A 24,075-nucleotide genomic window follows, 5' to 3' on the forward strand; every position below is an offset into this window, starting at 1 on the left:
ATTGTTATCATTATGGAATTGTTTCATGGCTTACAAACTTTTTTGTAGAAAACCCAAAATTATGATAGAATTCTCGTCAGAAAAAGCTCTTATGGTTTTCCCAACGGAATTCCGATAGAATTTGGCTCAAGCTGTCTTGCTTACACACGGTCACACCAAATTCCGATTGTTTATAACGCGGTGACGTACAACATGTACGACGGGACTGGAAAAAGGAGGTTCAATAGCCAGTAGCCAGTAGCTTCTGTCTCGTAGTTGAATCTGAGCATGCGTGATTTTTGGCGTGTCGGAATTTCATACACACGATCGGAATTTCCGATAGAAAGTTTTTCCGTCGGGAAAATTGAAAACATGCTATCAATTTTTGGCTGGTGGAATTTCGGACAGCTAAATTCCGATGGAGCATACACACGGTTGCATTTTCCGATGAAAAGCTCTCATCAGTCTTTTTCTGGCCGGAATTCCGATCGTGTGTACATGGCATAAGACCTAGATACTCAATTAAGGACCGATTGTGATACGAGTGTGACAAGCTTGCATAGAAATAATGTATTAAGGCAATTGAGTCCTTGGTCTTTCAATGTTGCATAGAAGTTATTAAAGTTCATACTTGTTTGTGCAGAAGTGGAAAAAAACTGTTTAAACTAGAAGGACAATTCATGGTCACAAGATAGAACATACATTGAAAGTAACATACAGCTCATGAACACACAAAGTGCCCACGTGCAGGATTTATCTGACTACGCATGCATTTGCATGATAGTTTTATAACAGGATTTACTACGCATGTGTGAGAAGAATGATTCGATACTTTTTAGATATATAAGAAAAGGGATTTCCATGAGGAGTTGAGACTTAAATAAAAGGTGAGACATGTCTTGCGTTGAACTCTTGGCTCCTCTTTGTAATTGATGGAAGTCCCCCAATCGGAACGTGGTGTGGTGCTACAATATCCGGTGATGTATTGATACTTATGCCGCGTACACACGATCGAATTGTCTGGTGGGCTCGCTCCACCGGACCACAGTACGCCAGACAATTCGATCGTGTGTGGGCACCAGCGGACTTTTTCATCGTAGAGTCCGGCAGACTTAGAAAGTAGTTTTGGCTCAAAATTTGTCCGCCGGACTTGGCTTTCAGCGGACAATCCGTTCGTCAGTGTGCTAGTCTGGCAGACTAAGAATGACGCATGCTCTGAAGCAAGTACGAGAAGGAAGCTATTGGCTACTGGCTATTGAACTTCCTTTTTCTAGTCCCATCGTACGTGCTGTATGTCACCGCGTTAGAAATCAATGGACTTTCCGAGTGTCCATGTGTGTCCGTTCGTTATAAAGTCCGGCGGATTGTTTGCCAGACCAATTCCGCCGGACAATTCGATCGTGTGTACGCGGCATTACTCTAAATGATTTACATATGAATGCTTTGACTCTAAAGTATAAGATATAACCTGTATCATATTAACTTTACAATAAATAACATATGTGTTACCTTTAATCCTTATTTGCCTATTTGGTAAGATAGTGAGAGTAGTAGCAGTGTTAATAACACTTTAAGGTAATACACAAGAGGACTTCCCCATGGCATCAGAGGGGGGCAGGGCCACCCGTTTACGTAACCGATTTTGATTCGGGGTTAACCTTAATATTGATAACAGACCCAAAGGGCCTGGTAATGTACTGGGGGAATCCCATGCCTTTTTTCAATGACTTTTATCTATATTGCCGGGACCGACAATTCATTATTGCCACGAGTAGTTTTAAATTACCTTTTTTTCCCTTAGAAATTTAATTTTGTGCAGGGGACTGTTCTAAACATGGGAAAAATGTGCCACTTTGCAGGCATACTATAGCCGTTTTTAAAACTTTTTTTGCATTGGTACACGTCTCCTGGGGTCAGGACCCGGGTCCCCAAACACTTTTTATAACAATAACTTGCATATAAGCCTTTAAAATGAACACTTGATTTTTCATGTTAATGTCCCATAGACTTTAACAGTGTTCCGGCGGCTTTCGAATTTGTGCCGAACACCGCATATTGTTCGGTGTTCTGCAGAATCGTTCGCCCATCCCTATATGTAACCCATTCTCATATATATAGGGGGGGGGGACAAGATCTGGGGGCTCCCTTCTTAAAAAGAGCTTCCAGATTCTGATAACTACTGGCCAGAGTTGTGAGGACGAGGCCCCTGTACTCATCAACATGGGGACAAAGTGCCCCCCTCCCATGTAGAGGGCCTTGTATGGTTTTAGAAGGGTGGTGCTTACTTCCCCCCCCCCCTTTCCTGACCTGCTGCATGCTCGGATAAGGGTGTGGTATATATTTTGTTGGTGGAACTCATGCCGATCGTTCAGAACGCGGTGATGTAGAACACGTACAGCAGGACTATAAAGAGGGCAGTAGCCAATAGCTTTCGCCTCGTAATTTATTCTGAGCATGCATGGCACTTTGTCCATCGGAAATTGTCTACACACGATCGGAATTTATACAATCGGATTTTGTTGTTGTAAAATTTTAGATTCTGCTCTCAAACTTTGTGTGTCGAAAAATCCGACGGAAAAAGTCAGGTAGAGCCCCCACACGGTTGGATTTTCCGACAACATGATCCGATTGCACATTTTCCATCTGAAAATCTGACCGTGTGTATGGGGCATTAGTTGTGGCACCAAATTAAGAAAAAAGTAATGTTTTGTCTTAGAAACATGACTCTAGTTCCTTTATAAATGGGAAAACTAAAGATTAGAATTTGTAGCTAGCCCTAATTTGTTTTTTTTTTAACCTGAGAATTTTGTAATCAAAATTTTAGTTAAGTTTAAGTATCTTTTGAGAAAAAAAAAAGAAAAAGAAAACATGAACTAACATGCTGCACCCTTCCCTGTCTCCGGATGTCTGGGCTCTGACAGCTCACCACCCATGGATGTAAATACAGCGGGACAGAATGGAATGGGGAGGGTGTACAGCGTTAGTTCAGCTTTTCAGAAAAAACAAAACTAACCCTTTAGAGTTCATTCACACTTTTGCGACTTCAAACTTGTGTGATTTCTATTACGACTTTGATGAGAGGGACTTTGACTAATGTGATTGTTTGTGCTCTACAAAATCGCACACAAGTCACATGTATATTTATTTATGTATTTCAAGTACTTATATAGCGCTGTCAATTTATGCAGAGCTTTACATATATATTGCACATTCACATCAATCCCTGCCCTGAAGGGGCTTACAATCTAAGGTCCCTAATTCACATTCATACATACGCATACTGGGGCCAATTCAGGGGCGGACTGACCATTGGGCCACTCGGGCACTGCCCGAGGGCCCCATGCCACTAGGGGGCCCCATCAGGGTTGCCAGCCTCAGTAAAACCAGGGACAGTATGTAAAAATTTGTGTTTTTTTTTACATCCGTCTCTGAAATATCCCTTACCGACATCCTTTTGGTCTAAAAATCCAGAGATTATAGCTGCCCCACCTCTCCAGTACCTTCTCAGCCAATAGAAACATGTCTGTGTATACTGTGTGATTGTATATACTGTGTGGCCCCATAATCTCTGATTGCTTGGGGCCCCATAATCTCCTATTGTCCGGGGGCCCCATGAGTTGTCAGTCCGTCCCTGGGCCAATTTTGTCTTTGGTGTGTGGGAGGAAACCGGAGCAACCAAATGAAACCTAGGGAGAACATGCAAACTCCAGGCAGGTAGCACCGTGGTTGGGATTCAAAACCATGACCCTAGTGTTGCCATGTGGAAGTATTAACCATGTAGCCACTGTGCTGCTCACCACCATCTTCACGGTAGGCTCAGACAAAGTGTTAGCTCTTTGTCTTTGCATTTATGCATCTGTGAGGAGGCACTAATGTTCTCTTTACTGCCTTTTTTAACCCCTCAATACCTGCACCACAACTACATGGTGAATAGGCCACATTTGATGGGAGCTTCTGCCTGCTGAGTACCTGTATAAGATCTGTATAATCATGCAGGTGGAACCTTCATGTGACTTTTGAGGGTTTACATGGAAGCCTATGGCCCTCGAGTCCCCTGTATAATCATGCAGGTGGGACCTTCTTGCGACTTTTGAGGGTTTATATTGAAGTCTATGGCCCTTAAGTCGCACAAAAGACCAAAGTAGTGCAGGAACTACTTTTAGGTCGCACAGATAGGAGCGGTACTCATTCGGAAACATGGGGGACAACTTGTCATGCGACTTTGGGGTCCAAAGCCGCATGACAAGTTGCACAAGTGTGGTTTATAAACTTCCCATAGCCTTTTTCTATTGCTGAAATAAAGAGCAGGAGAGGGGTTGCACTTTAGCATCCTAGTTTTGGGTGCCAAAAGAGCCGTGTCCTGGTGCTGATCTTACACTATATTGTCAAAAGTATTGTGATGCCTGCCTTTGCATGCAAATGAACTCTGATGGCATCCTAGTCTTAGTTCGTAGGGTTCAATATTGAGTTTGCCTACCTTTTTCAGTTATAACAGATTCAACTCTTCTGGGAAGGCTGTCCACAAGGTCTTGGAGTGTGTCTATGGGAATGTTTGACCATTCTTCCAGAAGTGCATTTGTAAGGTCAGGCAATAATGTTGGATGAGTAGGTCTGGCTCACAGTCTCCGTTCTAATTCATCCCAAAGGTGTTCAATCAACTTGAGGTCAGGACTCTGTGCAGGCCAGTCAAGTCCCTCCACCCCAAATTCACTCATCCATGTCTTTATGGACCTTGCTTTTTGCACTGGTCTGAATAATTTGGTGGAGGGGGATTATGGTGTGGGGTTGTTTTTCAGGGGTTGGGCTTGGCCCCTTAGTTCCAGTGAAGTGGACTCTTAAGGCATCAGCATACCAAGACATTTTGGACAATTTCATGCTCTCAACTTTGTGGGAACAGTTTGTAATGGCCCCTTCCTGTTCCCACATGACTACACACCAGTGCTCAAAGCAAGGTCCATAAAGACATGGATGAGCAAGTTGGGGGTGGAGGAACTTGACTGGCCTTTAGAGTCCACAACCACATAGAACACCTTTGGGATGAATTAGAGCAGAGACACGTGGCCACTCATTAAAATTAGAAGAAGAGAAAAGAGATTTAACCTTAAACTATGTAGAGTGTTCTTTACTATAATAGTGGCAAGGATGTGGAATTCCCTTCCACAGGCGGTGGTCTCAGCGGGGAGCATCGATAGTTTAAAAAAAATGATTAGATAAGCACCTGCATGACCGCAACATACAGGAATATACAATGTACTACTGACATATAATCACACACAGGTTGGACCTGATGGACTTATGTCTTTTTTTCAACCTCACCTACTATGTAACTATGTAACTGCGAGCCAGGCCTTCTCGTCCAACATCGTTGCATACACACGGACAAGTTGGAAAACTTAGTCCGTCAGATACTCCGACGGAAACAGTCCGATGGAGACCACACACAGTCGGATTATCCGACAAAATGGTCCAATAGGACACATTCCGTCGGAATCTCCGACCGTGTGTACAAGGGTTTAATGTTAAATTCAGTATGAAAGAGTCTCTCACTTGGAATAAATCCAGAGAATAGCCATTCACAGCTGGATCCTCACCCTAATTGGATAGTCCTTCTCTAACCAGACCTAGCAGCCAACAGGGTGCTTGAGTCAGGAACAAGTCTCTGCCACAGACTTTGTTATAGAACACGTAAAGGAGACTTGAAAACTTTTAGGACACTTGTCGGCAGTTCAGCGATACCGCACGGATCATCTCATGCTTTCCTGCATTGGTTTGGTTTATATGGCTTACCAAAAGTCGTTAATGGATCTCAGGTGCTGTGTATATTGGCTATGGATCATCCCCACGCAGTAATGTGTTGAATCTTATGTTGTATAAAAAATAGTTAAAAATTAAAATGTGTTGAACTATGATATATTTATTTGTTGGTGTTGCAGCGATTGAAATGATGAAAAAATGTGAGTATGTATGCTGAGTAGTGAGTGCGTGAACAATAGTGAAAGAGATATATATTAACCCTTGTAGTGTTTCGTAATACGACTTGATAAAAAACGAATAAAAACGTGGGAAATATAAGTGACTATGTGGCAAAAAATTAAATAAGTGAAACAACCCAAACAACAACAAAATAAAGTGGGAGATTCCTCCATCCACACAGTTTAGCAAACATGGAGAAATCTGTTGCACTTTTTCCATCTAACCATAGAAAATCTTCAGATAACCTATAGGTGTATGGCCAGTAGGGATGAGCTGAACACCCCCCCGGTTCGGATCACACCAGAACTTTCGAACGGAGCGAAAAATTGTGCGAACTTTAGAACCCCATTGAAGTCTATGGGACTCGAACGTTTGAAATAAAAAGTGCTATTTTAATGGCTAATATGCAAGATACTGTTCTAAAAAGGGTTTAGGGACATGGCTCCTACCCCAGGGGACATGGGTCAATGCCTAAAATGTTTTTAAAAATTGCCCTTTTTGCGGGAGCACTGATTTTAATGACGATTAAAGTGAAATATTCCTTTAAATATCATGCCTGGGGGGTGCTTATAGTATGGCTGTGAAGTGCCACGTGTTTCCTGTGTTTAGAACAGTCCCTGCACAAAATAACATTTAATGGAAAAAAGTCATTTAAAACTGCTTGTGGTTTTAATGTAATATCTGGTTCCGGCAATATAGATGAAAATCATTGAGAAAAATGGCATGGGTAGCCCCCCCCCCCCCCCCCGCCCATTACCAGCCCCTTTGGGTCTTGTAGGGATATTAAGGGGAACCCCATACCCATATTAAAAAAAGGAAAGATGTGGGGCCCCCTGGCCCTATATACTCAGAACAGCAGTATACAGGCGGTGCAAACAAGACAGGGACTGTGTAGGTTTGTTGTGTTAAGTAGAATCTGTTTGTAATTTTCAACTGGTACATTTTTAAAGTGTAGCTCCAGTCAAAAAATATATTTTTAAGCTTTTTGGAAAACATAAGGAAGGGTTATCACCCCTGTATAATTTGTTTTGCCGTCCGTCTTTTTTCATCTCACTTCCTGTTGTCTCCTTCCGTTTGCAAGTAGCAGACGTTTGTAAGTTGGATGTTTGAAAGTAGGGGCCTGACCTATATGCTCTGCAGAAATTTGCACCTAAGGTGTTGGTGTTGCCACAACACTGTAAGCCCTCAAAGTGACTCTTGGTAGGCGCTGGAGAGCCCTGCTGTGAACAATTATATCAAGAATTGTAATTACATGCCATTGTTGAACAGTGGTAGAAAAATAGGGCCTTTGGTGGTTGTGGTGCTGATGCCACAACACTATAGGTCCTCACAGTTACTCTCGGTGGGCACAGGCCCTGCTGTGAAATATTATATCAAGAATTGTAATTACATGCCCCTGTTAAACAGGGGCTGAAAAATTGGGCCTTAGGCACTAGTGCTGGTGCCACGACACTGCAAGCTCTCCCATATACTCTAGTTGTAGTGCAGGAATGAGCCCTGCTGCAAAGCATTGCATCAAAAATTGTAATTAAACGCCCCTGTTAAACAGGGGCTTAAAAATTGGGCCTTAGGCACTGGTGCTGGTGCCACGACACTGCAATCTCTCCCGTATACTCTATTTGTAGTGCAGGAATGAGCCCTGCTGCAAAGCACTGCATCAAAAATTGTAATTAAACGCCCCTGTTAAACAGGGGCTGAAAAATTGGGCCTTAGGCACTGGTGGTGGTGCCATGACACTGCAACCTCTCCCATATACTCTAGTTGTAGTGCAGGAATGAGCCCTGCTGCAAAGCATTGCATCAAAAATTGTAATTAAACGCCCCTGTTAAACAGGGGCTGAAAAATTGGGCCTTAGGCACTGGTGCTGGTGCCACGACACTGCAACTTCTCCCATATACTCTAGCTGTGATGCAGGAATGAGCCCTGCTGCAAAGCATTGCATCAAAAATTGGGCTGGTGGCATCACCCAGAACCAAAAATGTTCTTCCAACATATCAGCGGAGGAGGAAGAGGATAGACAATCAACATGACAGGACAGTCACTCAGTATCAGCATAGGCAGTCTTGAAGGGATGTGATATTTCAAAAAAAATTATTCGGTTACATCAGCTTCAGGTGCTTGGTAGATGTGGGTGATCCAAGACTGATTCATCTTTATGAAGGTCAGTCGATCAACCGAGTTGGTGGACAGGCGCACCCTGTGATCGGTAACAAAGCCTCCAGCAGCACTGAAGGTGCGTTCCAAAAGAACGCTGGAGGCAGGACAGGCCAGTAGCTCAATTGCATACTGTGCAAGCTCTCAGTGATCCATCCTCAAGACCCAGTAAGCCAGAGGATTTTCAGTGGGAAAGGTGTCCAAGTCTGACCTTGCCCCTAGGTATTCCTGCACCATGTAAATCAGACGCTGGCGATGGTTGCTGGAACCGATCATACCTTAGGGCTGCAGACTAAAAAATTGTCTGAACGCATCGGTCAGACGGCCACCTTCTCCACCGCTCCTTCTGACCGATGCCTCAGCAACACGTTGTCCAGGACTAGGAGTTTGTAACCTCCCAGTCTCTGGGAACGCGTTGCATAGACCTTTCTGCAAGGCCTCCTGGAGATGTCTCATCCTCTGCGATGGCAAGATAAGGTCGGCAACCTTACCCTTGTACCGTGGATCAAGGAGAGTGGCCAGCCAGTAATGGTCCCTCTCCTTGATCCGAAGAATACGAGGATCCTTCCACAGGCTTTGCAGGATCAGGGAGGCCATGCAGCGTAGGTTAGCTGAGGCATTCGGGCCGGAGTCCTCTGGGTCACTAAGGACAACATGATCCACAGCTACCTCCTCCCAGCCACGTACAAGTCCACGGGTTTCTTGGGACTGTAAATCCTCCTCTTCCTGCCTCTGTTCTGCCTCAAATGCCCTGTCCATTATTCCATGCAGCGTACACTCCAACAGGTGGACAAGAGGTACAGTGTCACTGATGCATGCACTGTCACTGCTCACTATCCTTGCGGCCTCCTCAAATGGTGACAGGAACGTGCATGCATCCCTGATCATGCCCCACTGGCGTGGTGAGAAAAAACCGAGCTCCCCTGACCCTGTCCTGGTGCCGTAGTCACACAGGTACTCATTGATGGCCCTCTGCTGTGTGTACAGCCGCTGCAGCACGGCCAACGTTGAGTTCCACCTGGTGGGCATGTCACATATAAGGCGGTTCTTGGGCAGGTTCAACTCCTTTTGGAGCTCAGCCAGCCAAGCACAGGCATTAAATGATCGGCGGAAATGCACATAGACTTTCCTGGCCTGCTTCAGGACATCCTGTAGGCCAGGTGACAGATGCACACCGTAGGGATCAGGAGTGCACCGCAAGGTTGTGGACCCTACGGCTGACTGCTGCGGACGGGGGTCAAGGTGATAGGAAGGCAGGGCCGCCAGAACACCAAGATGGATCCCACCGGGGTTAGAGCGTAAGATTCCCTGGGGCGCGGAGTCTAAGAGACAGCAGGTGTTCACCAGAGCCTCTAGTGGTGAGGATGGACTTGGCTGCAACTGGCTCCAGGTCGCTACCCCCAGGGTCCCCCAGCTCACACCCACAGTAGGCAACAGGAGGATAGGGATGGTGAGGGACAAAGCCAAGGTCGGGGCCACAAGCAGACAGGAATAGTCAGGGACACGTCAAAAGGTCAGGATCACAGGCAAACAGGGATAGTCAAGGACACGCCAAAGTCGGTAACGGAACAACAGCAGAGCACACGGCAGGTAACAGGAAGCTAACACACAAAGGTTGATCAGCAGGGTTGGCCTGCAGTGCACAGGTTAATATAGAGTTCTCTGATAGGAGCTAGGGTGGAGCCATGCCAGAGGATGGATTACAAAAGCAGTCAGGTGAGGGTAGGCTGGTCTCTAGAGATGAACACATGGAGACAGGTAAGCAGACGAACTCTATTGCATAACCATGACACCGGGTACCTGCCCAAGAACCACTGCACCACCAGGTTAAGGACATGAGCCACACAGGGCACATGGGTCAGTTGTCCCTGTCGGAGGGCGGAGAGGAGGTCGGTGCCATTGTCGCAAACCACCATTCCTGGCTTAAGCTGCCGTGGAGTCAACCCCCTTTTGGCCAGCCCCTGCAGAGCTGACAAAATATCTGCCCCAGTGTGGCTCAGTATTTAACCGCTGGGCATGTGGATGGCTGGGAGTGAACTTCTTTCGACGGTCCAGCAGCTGGGGCAGGGAAGTTTGCCTGCTATAATCGGACGTGGGTGTACTGCTAGCAGAGTGCCCGCAAGCACTTGGCTGTGACACACCTAATTCTACACCTTCATTCCTCTCAGAGCAGGTTTCAGAGAGGACTGAAGGTCTAGTGGGGTTGGAGATCCCAGCTGATGAGGAGCAAGGAGAGGTCCGCTTTGTTCTTTGGTGTGGGTTTTGAGGTACGCTTGCCAACGAGCTGCATGGCAGGTCAACATATGTCTGGTCAAGCATGTGGTGCCCAAGCGGCTGATGTTTTGGCCACGCAAGATACGCTTGAGACATATGTTGCAAATAGCAGCGGTGCGATCTGATGCACTCGTCTCAAAAAAGGCCCACACCAAAGAACTTTTAGAATAACACGCAGAGGCAGCACCCTGCACAGGCGGAGCTCTGCAGTGTGATTCAGTCAGTGAGCTGCCCCTAAGCTGGCCCCCGGAGGGCATCATGCCTCGTTGGACATGTGCCTCCTCCTCCCCCTCCTCCTGCTCTCTCCTACCAGGCACCCACGTGGAGTCAGTGCCCTCATCATCCCCTCCCTCTTCATCGCTGGAGCAATACTGGCAGTATGCTGCAACTTGTGGAACATGACTGCCAGATTGCTGTCCTTCTTGAGCATTCCCTCTCTCTGCGCTAACGCTACTGCCTTCCTCTAGCTGAGTATCATCATCAGAGCCTACAAAACACTGGGCATCCTCCTGGAGCATGTACCCAACACTGTGCTCAAAGAGTTCAGGGGACTCCTCAGGAGGACGTGGTGGGTCTAGGGAAGGAGTCACTGATGATGACATTGAGACGAGGGAAGATTATGCATTGGCAGATGCTTTGCTAGTACCCTGAGCCTGGGTGAGAGCGGATGAGGAGAATGAAGAGGGCTTGGTCATTCACTCTATCAAGTCTTCGGCATGATGCGGCTCAACCCGTCCAGCTGCCGAAAATAAGGACAAGCGTGTCCCATGGCCACGTGCTGATGATGACGATGCACCGCATCCACGACCAGCACTGTTGTCTCTAGACACAGAGCCTGCTTGCACTCTTTTATCGGCTCGTGCCTGTCTGCCTCTCCTTGTTGGCCTTCCAGACATAGTAATGGCCTGAAGGGAGATGGGAAAACCAGCAATTGGGTAGTGTATATTGTGCTGGAGGCACACAACACCCACTAACTCCTGCAGATGACATTATTATAGAACAGGAATTAAAGGGTAGATACCGGTGTATACTGTGCTGTGCTGGAGGCACACAACACCAACTAACTCCTGCAGATGGCTCAATTAGAGAAGAGATATATAGGTGGATAATGGTGTATACTGCGGTCAGGGCACACAGACAACACCCACAATCTCCTACAGCTGACTGAAAGCTCTATTACAAAAGAGCAATATAGCTAGCTATATAGGTGTATATAATGGTGTATACTGCGGTCAGGGCACGCAGACAACACCCACAATCTCCTACAGCTGACTGAAAGCTCAATTATAGAAGAGCAATATAGCTATCTATATAGGTGGATATAATGGTGTATACTGCGGTCAGGGCACGCAGACATCACCCACAATCACCTACAGCTGACTGCAAGCTCTATTACAAAAGAGCAATATAGCTAGCTATATAGGTGGATATAATGGTGTATACTGCGGTCAGCGCACACAGACAACACCCACAATCTCCTACAGCTGACTGAAAGCTCTATTATAGAAGAGCAATATAGCTAGCTATATAGGTGGATATAATGGTGTATACTGCGGGCAGGGCACGCAGACAACACCCATAATCTCCTACAGCTGACTGAAGGTTCTATTACAGAAGAGCAATATAGCTAGCTATATAGGTGGATATAATGGTGTATACTGCGGTCAGGACACGCAGACAACACCCACAATCTCCTACAGCTGACTGAAAGCTCTATTACAGAAGAGCAATAAGCTATCTATATAGGTGGATATAATGGTGTATACTACGGTTAGGGCATACAGACAACGCCCACAATCTCCTACAGCTGACTGAAAGCTCTATTATAGAAGAGCAATATAGCTAGCTATATAGGTGGATATAATGGTGTATACTGCGGGAAGGGCACGCAGACAACACCCATAATCTCCTACAGCTGACTGAAGGTTTTATTTCAGGAGAGCAACATAACTAGCTATAAAGGTGGATATAATGGTGTATACTGCTGTCAGGGCATGCAGACAATACCCACAATCTCCTACAACTGACTGAAAGCTCTATTACAGAAGAGCAATATAGCTAGCTATATAGGTGGATATAATGGTGTATACTGCTGTCAGGGCACACAGACAACACCCATAATCACCTACAGCTGACTGCAAGCTCTATTACAAAAGAGCAATATAGCTAGCTATATAGGTGGATATAATGGTGTATACTGCGGTCAGCGCACACAGACAACACCCACAATCTCCTACAGCTGACTGAAAGCTCTATTATAGAAGAGCAATATAGCTAGCTATATAGGTGGATATAATGGTGTATACTGCGGGAAGGGCACGCAGACAACACCCATAATCTCCTACAGCTGACTGAAGGTTCTATTACAGAAGAGCAATATAGCTAGCTATATAGGTGGATATAATGGTGTATACTGCGGTCAGGACACGCAGACAACACCCACAATCTCCTACAGCTGACTGAAAGCTCTATTACAGAAGAGCAATAAGCTATCTATATAGGTGGATATAATGGTGTATACTACGGTTAGGGCATACAGACAACGCCCACAATCTCCTACAGCTGACTGAAAGCTCTATTATAGAAGAGCAATATAGCTAGCTATATAGGTGGATATAATGGTGTATACTGCGGGCAGGGCACGCAGACAACACCCATAATCTCCTACAGCTGACTGAAGGTTTTATTTCAGGAGAGCAACATAACTAGCTATAAAGGTGGATATAATGGTGTATACTGCTGTCAGGGCATGCAGACAATACCCACAATCTCCTACAACTGACTGAAAGCTCTATTACAGAAGAGCAATATAGCTAGCTATATAGGTGGATATAATGGTGTATACTGCTGTCAGGGCACGCAGACAACGCTCACAATCTCCTACAACTGACTGAAAGCTCTATTACAGAAGACCAATATAGCTAGCTATATAGGTGGATATAATGGTGTATACTGTGGTCAGGGCACTCAGACAACACCCACAATCTCCTACAGCTGACTGAAAGCTCTATTACAGAACAGCAATGTAGCTAGCTATATAGGTGGATATAATGGCGTATACTGCGGTCAGGGCATGCAGACAACGCCTACAATCTCCTACAGCTGACTGAAAGCTCTATTACAGAAGAGCAATATAGCTAGCTATATAGGTGGATATAATGGTGTATACTGTGGTCAGGGCACGCAGACAACACTCATAATCTCTTACAGCTGACTGAAAGCTCTATTACAGAAGAGCAATATAGCTAGCTATATAGGTGGATATAATGGTGTATACTGCGGTCAGGGCATGCAGACAATGCCCACAATCTCCTACAACTGACTGAAAGCTCTATTACAGAAGAGCAATATAGCTAGCTATATAGGTGGATATTTTTTTAATGGTTATCTGCTACCGAACATACAAATTTTTCATTACAAATCAAATATCAGTTAACATACACTTTGCAATTTAACAGATAATAAACTATACAAACAAAAGGGAAAAACAACTTACATGTCATCTTCCCCCTCCTCCTCCCCAGAAGAAAAATTTATAAGTAGAGCATCACCCCTACTGCTAGGCCCTTCTGGTGGCCCAGGATCCACCTCAGGTAACGGGGCCCTTTTTTTCTTCTTCTTCCCCTGCTTTTTCCTAATCGTGACCCAAGCCACTTCACCTTCCTCATCCGATACTTCTTTTGGGCGTTTCTGAGCCCCCTTAACCGAGACTTCCATCTCCTCCTCCCCAGACCTGTCATCCCCAGCCGAAGAATCGGATGAGGAGACAGTGACCAGACGTCTGCCCGGCCTACATCTCCGAGGAAGGGGAGTGGGAGCAGTAACCTGGGAAACAGAAACCTGTGCCCCCCCCTTATCCAAAAAGGGAGGCCCAACTACCTCCACCTGACCAATATCTGGACCGGGCACCTGAACTTCAGTGACAGGGGCCTGGGCAACATCTGCATGCCGTACCCCCTTTTCTCTTTGAGGGACCCTACTTGCCTTTTGGGTTCGAGGTGCACCCTGTGGCTCCGCCGTAGGAGCGCTTCCCTGCCTTTCCCCTCCAAAACTCTGCCCAGCAGGAGGAGGTGCACTATCCCCTCCTGGCCCACCACCTGCTGCAGCTTCACCCCTGTAGGCTCTGGGGCATCTGCTAAAGGGATGCCCCATTTGACCGCAAAGGTTGCAGCAGATCAACCCACACGTGTCACCTGAGTGTCCAAACTTATTGCACTTAGTGCAGCGCACAACTGTGCAATCTGCACTCATGTGGGTTGGACACCCACACCTGAAACACCTACGGGGCTGGCCTGGGTAGAACACCAGGATTCTATCTCGTCCCAGGAAAGCACTTCCTGGGACATGTGCAACCGTGTTGCCAGATCTTCTCAAACGAATCCTGGTGTTCCATGCTCCAGTCCATACCCCACGCTCGTCTAAGCATTTATTTAGAGGACACTGCAACTGGCCGTGTCTCCCCAGCCAAGTTGCTATGTCCTCCGGGGGCAGGCTCTCGTTCCTTACTAACACCGTCAGGTTTTTAATCTCCTCCTGCCTACTCAAAGGAATCAGGCGGAACCCTTTCCAGGGATCAGCCCCTTTAACCAACCCAAAAGCGGTTATAAAACGCTCCATAGTCACAGCGTTGGTGAAACTGACATCAAAGTCAGGGGTGCCAGCTGGGTGGATCACAGCAAATAGCTCAGCCACCCTGAACCCCAACGCCAGGACCATGTCAACCACTTGGCCCCTCGTGGGGCACTGACCTTCACCCTCCCATCTCAGCTGGACCACATTCCTACGCTTGCGCTCCGGACCACCTGTCCCCCTAGACCAAGTACTGGCCCCAGGGGTCTGACCAGCCGGGGGTACCCGAAAGTTACTGGCCCCAAACTGGTGGTACAGGTGGTCAAGAGGCACACTGGACCCAGCCACATTGGCGTAGGAACGCCTTTCACCAAGTGCCGTCAGCAACTTTACCTCCGGTGTCCCCCTTAGTACGGGTCCCGGAGGAGGAGCCTCTGCCACAGACACTGGGGGTACAACATGAGAAGCAGCCCCCCCACTCACGGCATGGGAAGTCACACTCCCCACATCGTTTACCCCAGCCTGAACTTTAGGATAGGTCTCATCCTCAGAGCTATAAAGCAAAGCCTCCCAGGCTTCCTGCCACTCCACCTCCATATGGGCCCCGCAGGAATCCACTGACACTTGGCTCGGCCCTGATTGAGAACCCTCCAAGCCGCGAATGAACGTCATTGCAGGGTTCTCACCATCAAGCTCGCCCATTGGGCAGTCACCCCAGGCCGTAGCTTGTTCTGGCACTATACAATTAGACATTTCAACATTACTGTTACTGTTACTGTTTACACTCTCTTGACCAGAAAGCAGACCGGAAGTCCTTTGAAAACGACCCTCGGGGTCAACTTCCGGACCCGCCACCGTCACTTCAGGCCGCGGGCTATTCTCGCCATGAACCAGCTCGCGCACCGGAAGTGCGTCATCACCCCTTCCCGCGCTACTATTGGCCTCGCGGTCAGTAGCACCACCCCTCCTCCCGCGGGAAGACGGCGTTCTCTTATTCACGGCCGCCATTCCCGAACTGTCAGATGCCATGCCGCCGGCCGACACTGCACCGCTGCCCACAGCGGCAGCCAAGCTGGCTTGACTCTCATATACCCTAGTCCCCTTACCCTGAGACCGGCTTGCAGCAGTGGCAGCCGACAACGCAACTGACGGCGTGCCCTGCTTGCAACCACCGGCTGGGATCACTGGGGACTGTACAGGTAAGTCCATTTTTCCTTTGCTTACTATCCTAGCAAGCTGCACCACTGGTATCTTCTTAACAACACTCCTGTCTTTAATGTCCTTTTGCTGCCTCCTTCCCACTTCACCGGGGTCTAACCTGCCCTCTGGGGACACAGCCTCATTCATAGGCTGGCAACCCTTATGCCCCGTACACACGAGCGGACTTTTCGACATCCAAACTCCGACGGACTGAGTCCGGCGGACTATCCGATCGTGTGTGGGCTGCAACGGACTTTAGCGAAGCTAAAGTCTGACGGACTTTAGAAATGAAGCATGCTTTAAATTTTCCCGACGGAACTCCGCCGGACCCGGTCCCCTTCGAAAAATCCGCTCGTGTGTGTGCTACTCCGACGGACTAAAACCGACGCTAGGGCAGCTATTGGCTACTGTCTAGGAACTTCCTACGTCTAATCCAGTCGTACGTCATCACGTTCGACTCCGTCGGAGTTTGGTGTGATGGTGTGTGGTCAAGTCCGTTCGGTCGAAAAGTCCGCCAGAACTCCGGCGGAACTCCGGCGGAACTCCGGCGGAACTCCTTTGGAGGTCTGTCAGACTTAATCCCTCTCGTGTGTACGGGGCATTAGGCTTACCTGACCCCTCTGCAGGATTAGTGGAGTTAGCAGGGCTAGCAGTCTTTTCACCAGGAATGCTCTTCACATTTTCAGCCTTCACAGCACTCTCTCTCTCCAAAACTGTTTCTTTACACACCGCTGGCTTTCTTTCCACCACAGTCTTTCCCTCTGGTTTGTCACTGGCCACCTTTCTTTCCACCGCACTTTCCTTTTCTTCATGGCTGGCTTCCACAGAGGGACCCGCCATTTCCTCCTCCTGCGTTGTGTTCGGGGCTGGATACAGTCTACGGCGTCTCCCTGCCTGGGTCCCCTCGTCACACGCAATTCTCATCGCTTTGTCCACGTTAGATAGAAAGTCTTTCTCACCAGAAGCACTGTCAATCAGGTTGGATAACAGCTCACCCAATATGTTGCACTGCTTCTTCAATCCGTCTATCACCGTCTTATACTCCTGTCTCTTTACAACGCCTGATCTGTCTCTCCGGTTCCTTAGCTCCGCCAGGACCTTCATTTTCTCACAGTAGCTGCGGGAAGCCTTTACAATTAAGCTTTTAGCTTTCTTTCTTCTGTCTGCAGATTTCTCCACATCCTCTCCTGGCTGTCTCAGAGACCAATCTGCAAGATCCAGCTGGTTCTCCAAAAACAACCTCTCCTCCTTGACGAGCTCCAGGAGCTTAGGGGCTCCACGTCCTTCATTAGGCTGAGAAACAGGCACCTGGCCTGGGCTGACTGAAGTCATCAGCTCCCTCTCTTTCTCCACCACTCTGGAAGTCCTCAGAGATCAGAGCACGCAGCCAGCACACACAAGCTCCTACAACTGACTGCAAGCTCTATTACAGAAGAGCAATATAGCTAGCTATATAGGTGGATATAATGGTGTATACTGCGGTCAGGGCACGCAGACAACACCCACAATCTCCTACAGCTGACTGAAAGCTCTATTACAAAAGAGCAATAAGAAGAGCAATATAGCTAGCTATAAAGGTGGATATAATGGTGTATACTGCGGGCAGGGCACACAGACAACACCCACAATCTCCTACAGCTGACTGAAGGTTCTAGTACAGAAGAGCAATATAGCTAGCTATATAGGTGGATATAATGGTGTATACTGCGGTCAGGGCACGCAAACAACACCCACAATCTCCTACAGCTGACTGAAAGCTCTATTATAGAAGAGCAATATAGCTATCTATATAGGTGGATATAATGATGTATACTGTGGTCAGGGCATGCAGACAACGCCCACAATCTCCTACAGCTGACTGAAAGCTCTATTACAGAAGAGCAATATAGCTAGCTATATAGGTGGATATAATGGTGTATACTGTGGTCAGGGCACGCAGACAACACCCACAATCTCCTACAGCTGACTGAAAGCTCTATTACAAAAGAGCAATAAGAAGAGCAATATATCTAGCTATATAGGTGGATATAATGGTGTATACTGCGGGCAGGGCACACAGACAACACCCATAATCTCTTACAGCTGACTGAAGGTTCTAGAACAGAAGAGCAAAATAGCTAGCTATATAGGTGGATATAATAGAGTATACTGCGGTCAGGGCACGCAGACAACACCCACAATCTCCTACAGCTGACTGAAATCTCTATTATAGAAGAGCAATATAGCTAGCTATATAGGTGGATATAATGGTGTATATTGCGGGAAGGGCATGCAGACAACACCCACAATCTCCTGCAGCTGACTGAAAGCTCTATTACAGAAGAGCAATATAGCTAGCTATATAGGTGGATATAATGGTGTATACTGCGGTCAGGGCACGCAGACAACACCCACAATCTCCTACAGCTGACTGAAAGCTCTATTACAAAGGAGCAATATAGCTAGCTATATAGGTGGATATAATGGTGTATACCGCGGTCAGGGCACGTAGACAACACCCACAATCTCCTACAGCTGACTGAAAGCTCTATTACAGAAGAGCAATATAGCTAGCTATATAGGTGGATATAATGGTGTATACTGCGGGCAGGGCACGCAGACAACACCCATAATCTCCTACAGCTGACTGAAGGTTCTATTACAGAAGAGCAATATAGCTAGCTTTATAGGTGGATATAATGGTGTATACTGCGGTCAGGGCACGCTGACAACACCCACAATCTCCTACAGCTGACTGAAAGCTCTATTACAAAGGAGCAATATAGCTAGCTATATAGGTGGATATAATGGTGTATACCGCGGTCAGGGCACGTAGACAACACCCACAATCTCCTACAGCTGACTGAAAGCTCTATTACAGAAGAGCAATATAGCTAGCTATATAGGTGGATATAATGGTGTATACTGCGGGCAGGGCACGCAGACAACACCCATAATCTCCTACAGCTGACTGAAGGTTCTATTACAGAAGAGCAATATAGCTAGCTATATAGGTGGATATAATGGTGTATACTGCGGTCAGGGCACGCAGACAACACCCACAATCTCCTACAGCTGACTGAAAGCTCTATTACAGAAGAGCAATATAGCTATCTATATAGGTGGATATAATGGTGTGTACTACGGTTAGGGCATGCAGACAACGCCCACAATCTCCTACAGCTGACTGAAAGCTCTATTATAGAAGAGCAATATAGCTAGCTATATAGGTGGATATAATGGTGTATACTGCCGGCAGGGCACGCAGACAACACCCATAATCTCCTACAGCTGACTGAAGGTTCTATTACAGAAGAGCAATATAGCTAGCTTTATAGGTGGATATAATGGTGTATACTGCGGTCAGGGCACGCTGACAACACCCACAATCTCCTACAGCTGACTGAAAGCTCTATTACATAAGAGCAATATAGCTATCTATATAGGTGGATATAATGGTGTATACTACGGTTTGGGCATGCAGACAACGCCCACAATCTCCTACAGCTGACTGAAAGCTCTATTATAGAAGAGCAATATAGCTAGCTATATAGGTGGATATAATGGTGTATACTGCGGGCAGGGCTCACATACAACACCCATAATCTCCTACAGCTGACTTAAGGTTCTATTACAGAAGAGCAACATAGCTAGCTAGAAAGGTGGATATAATGGTGTATACTGCGGTCAGGGAACGCAGACAACACCCACAATCTCCTACAGCTGACTAAAAGCTCTATTACAGAAGAGCAATATAGCTATCTATATAGTTGGATATAATGGTGTATACTGCGGTCAGGGCATGCAGACAACGCCCACAATCTCCTACCTACAGCTGACTGAAAGCTCTATTACAGAAGAGCAATATAGCTAGCTATATAGGTAGATATAATGGTGTATACTGCGGTCAGGGCACGCAGACAACACCCACAATCTCCTACAGCTGACTGAAAGCTCTATTATAAAAGAGCAATAAGAAGAGCAATATAGATAGCTATATAGGTGGATATAATGGTGTATACTGCGGGCAGGGCACACAGACAACACCCATAATCACCTACAGCTGACTGAAGGTTCTAGTACAGAAGAGCAATATAGCTATCTATATAGGTGGATATAATGGTGTATACTCCGGTCAGGGCACGCAGACAACACCCACAATCTCCTACAGCTGACTGAAAGCTCTATTATAAAAGAGCAATAAGAAGAGCAATATAGATAGCTATATAGGTGGATATAATGGTGTATACTGCGGGCAGGGCACACAGACAACACCCATAATCACCTACAGCTGACTGAAGGTTCTAGTACAGAAGAGCAATATAGCTATCTATATAGGTGGATATAATGGTGTATACTCCGGTCAGGGCACGCAGACAACACCCACAATCTCCTACAGCTGACTGAAAGCTCTATTACAGAAGAGCAATATAGCTAGCTATATAGGTGGATATAATGGTGTATACTGCGGGCAGGGCACGCAGACAACACCCATAATCTCCTACAGCTGACTGAAGGTTCTATTACAGAAGAGCAATATAGCTAGCTTTATAGGTGGATATAATGGTGTATACTGCGGTCAGGGCACGCTGACAACACCCACAATCTCCTACAGCTGACTGAAGGTTCTATTACAGAAGAGCAATAAAGCTAGCTATATAGGTGGATATAATGGTGTGTACTGCGGTCAGGGCATGTCGACAACGCCCACAATCTCCTACAACTGACTGAAAGCTCTATTACAGAAGAGCAATATAGCTAGCTATATAGGTGGATATAATGGTGTATACTGCGGTCAGGGCACGCAGACAACACCCACAATCTCCTACAGCTGACTGAAAGCTCTATTACAGAAGAGCAATATAGTTATCTATATAGGTGGATATAATGGTGTATAGTGCTGGCAGGGCACGCAGACAACACCCATAATCTCCTACAGCTGACTGAGGGTTCTATTACAGAAGAGCAATATAGCTAGCTATATAGGTGGATATAATGGTGTATACTGCGGTCAGGGAACGCAGGCAACACCCACAATCTCTTACAGCTGACTGAAAGCTCTATTACAAAAGAGCAATATAGCTAGCTATATATAGGTGTATATAATGGTGTATACTGCGGTCAGGGCACGCAGACAACGCCCACAATCTCCTACAACTGACTGAAAGCTCTATTACAGAAGAGCAATATAGCTAGCTATATAGGTGGATATAATGGTGTATACTGCGGTCAGGGCACGCAGACAACGCCCACAATCTCCTACAACTGACTGAAAGCTCTATTACAGAAGAGCAATATAGCTAGCTATATAGGTGGATATAAAGGTGTATACTGCGTTCAGCACACACAGACAACACCCACAATCTCCTACAGCTGACTGAAAGCTCTATTACAGAAGAACAATATAGCTAACTATATAGGTGGATATAATGGTGTATACTGCGGTCAGGGCACGCAGACAACACCCACAATCTCCTACAGCTGACTGAAAGCTCTATTACAAAAGAGCAATATAGCTAGCTATATAGGTGGATATAATGGTGTATACTGCGGTCAGGGCACGCAGACAACGCCCGCAATCTCCTACAGCTGACTGAAAGCTCTATTATAGAAGTATACATGATCTCTAATGTCCCTCCATACTCTGGACGGGGTGACCCTCTGTCCCCTAAGCTCCGATATTTCAAGTTGGATCGTACGTAGAGGCGTCCATGGAACGCTCTGCACGCAAGATCCCAGAACTTGAGAGGAATTCTCACGGAATTCAGAAGGGCTAGTCCCTCCGTGAGAACCCTGTCTGGGCAATCCCTTAAGGCCAGTGGTCTCAAAAAGTCAGAGGACATGACCCTAAGGTACAGCTCACGCCGACCCATAGAGCCCACCTCTAGAGCAGTTATCCTCCACTTCCTTAGTACCTTCAGAGCAGTCGGGACATAGGACGGGAGGTACCCATGGGATCTACGAAGGTCACCAGGGCGACCCCCTCCCTCCCAGCTACTCAGGAAAAGCAAGAGCCAGCCCTTACACGAACGTTCCCACAGAGAAGGCGTGTCCACAAAGATAGACTGTAGATTGAATTTCACAAATACAGTGGTGAAAAACACCACTGGGTTGATCATGTCCAACCCACCCTGCCTTCTCCGAAGGTACGTAACCTCCCTCTTGATGAGGTTCAGCCTGTTTCCTCACAGTAGTAGGAAGAACAGGCTGTAGATCCGTGCATAGAGCGATTCCGGCAGAAGACAAACGTAGCTGACATAGAGAAATTCAGGCAGCAGATAAGTCTTGATCAGGCTTACCCTTTCCCTCAACGACAGCTTCCAGCCCTTCCAGGCCTTAACTTTCTGGGTAGCACCCGACAGCCTGCGCTCCCAGTTTTGCTTGAGATAGTCGCCTGGGCCAAAAAGGATGCCTAAGATCTTTATCTCTGGTTGGGGCTGGGGGAAAACGTCCGGAAGCGCAAACTGCTCGCCTTCCTTCCCCATCCAGAGAACCTCACTCTTGTCCCAGTTGACTAACGAACCTGATGCCTCGGAGTAGCCCCCAATCTGTGTTTCCACAAAAAGGGCCTTCTCTCGGCTAGACACTACCACCAAGACATCATCCGCGTAGGCCACCACCCTCACCGATGGCTCCGGGCCCCCACAGGGCTCTACCGGAACCCCCCTCAAACGCCCGCGGTCAAGCCTCCTCACGAAAGGATCTACCGCAAAGACGTAGAGTAGGGGGCTCAAAGGGCAACCCTGCCTGACACCAGAGTCCACCGGGAAGGCGGAGCCCACCCAAACATTGACAAGGGGGCAGCTCTCAGCCCCCCTATACAATACTTTCAGCCAATCGATGAATTTAGCTGGCAGACCGTACTTACCCAGGAGAAGCCAGAGGTACTCATGGCTTACCCTATCAAAAGCTTTCGCCTGATCTAGTGCCAGCAGATACCGACCATCACCCATTGCCCTGCACCTTTCCACAGCCTCCCGGACGTTCAGGACAGCACTAAAGGTGCTACGGCCGGGAACTGCACAATGCTGGGAGGTGGAAAGTAACTTGTCCGCGACAGCAGACATACGCACAAACAATATCTTCGCCAGAATCTTCCTATCCGTGGAGAGAAGGGCAATAGGACGCCAATTCTCTACCCTGGACGAATCTTTCCCCTTTGACAAGAGGATCAGGGCAGACCTTCTCATTGAGGGAGGAAGCAAACCAGATGCCAAACACTCATTGAACACCTCCCTCAAAAGAGGAGCCAAAAGGCTCTTAAAGGTTTTATAGAACTCCGCCGTGAGCCCATCAGGCCCCGGCGATCTCTTTGGTGACAAAGAGTCGATGGCTTGCTCAACCTCTGCCGTTGAGATCCCATCTGTCAAGGAGACCGGAAGGTCAGACAATGCCTCCAGCGGTGTCTCGTCAAGGAACGTCCTGGCTCTCTGAAGGTCTAAAGGCTTCTTCTTCAGGATGTCGGAAAAGTGGGCACTGATGATGCCCAGGATCCCTGCCTTGGACCGCACCAAGGACCCCGAGGAATGTACGACCTTCTCACTCGCCGCATCGCCGCAGCTCTTGTAAGGATTCGGGGAGACGAACTTCCCGTAATCCCTCTCAAGGACCAGGGAGGCGAGACGGTCGTACTGACCCTCCTTCATCTGAAGCTTCAGAGCAGAGATCTGTTCCTGAGTGCCCCCAGAGGAGATGAGGCGATCTAATTGCCTCCGCAGCCTCTGGTAGGCCAGGTATTTTGAGAAAGCCCGGTGCCTCGAGACCTCTCGGAAGAAGCCCTCAGACCTCTTCTTCACCACTTCCCACCATTCCTGATGGGAGCAGCCGCCCTCAAGGAGCGTGGCTTGTTCCAAAAAAAAGGTCTCGAAAGCCTCCCTCACTTCAGGGTCCTCAAGCAGCGACCCATTTAGGCGCCACAAGCCCCGACCCTTCTGAGGAGTATCGGCC

At 47.4% G+C, this 24,075-nt stretch overlaps 1 protein-coding gene across 1 annotated transcript in view; it reads left to right on the plus strand.

Annotated features, from left to right (window-relative positions):
* Positions 1-939: 939 nt before the first annotated feature.
* The window catches only part of LOC143935890 (uncharacterized), a 127,071-nt gene continuing 103,935 nt past the window's right edge, over positions 940-24,075 (plus strand). The window contains exon 1 of the mRNA XM_077460106.1: positions 940-956. The gene's annotated coding sequence lies outside the window, so the exon portion shown is untranslated. The remainder of the gene's footprint in view (positions 957-24,075) is intronic.

Source organism: Lithobates pipiens, unplaced genomic scaffold (genome assembly GCF_037356315.1).
Source record: "Lithobates pipiens isolate NorthernLeopardFrog02 unplaced genomic scaffold, aLitPip1_a1.2 Scaffold_1, whole genome shotgun sequence".
NCBI lineage: Eukaryota > Metazoa > Chordata > Amphibia > Anura > Ranidae > Lithobates > Lithobates pipiens.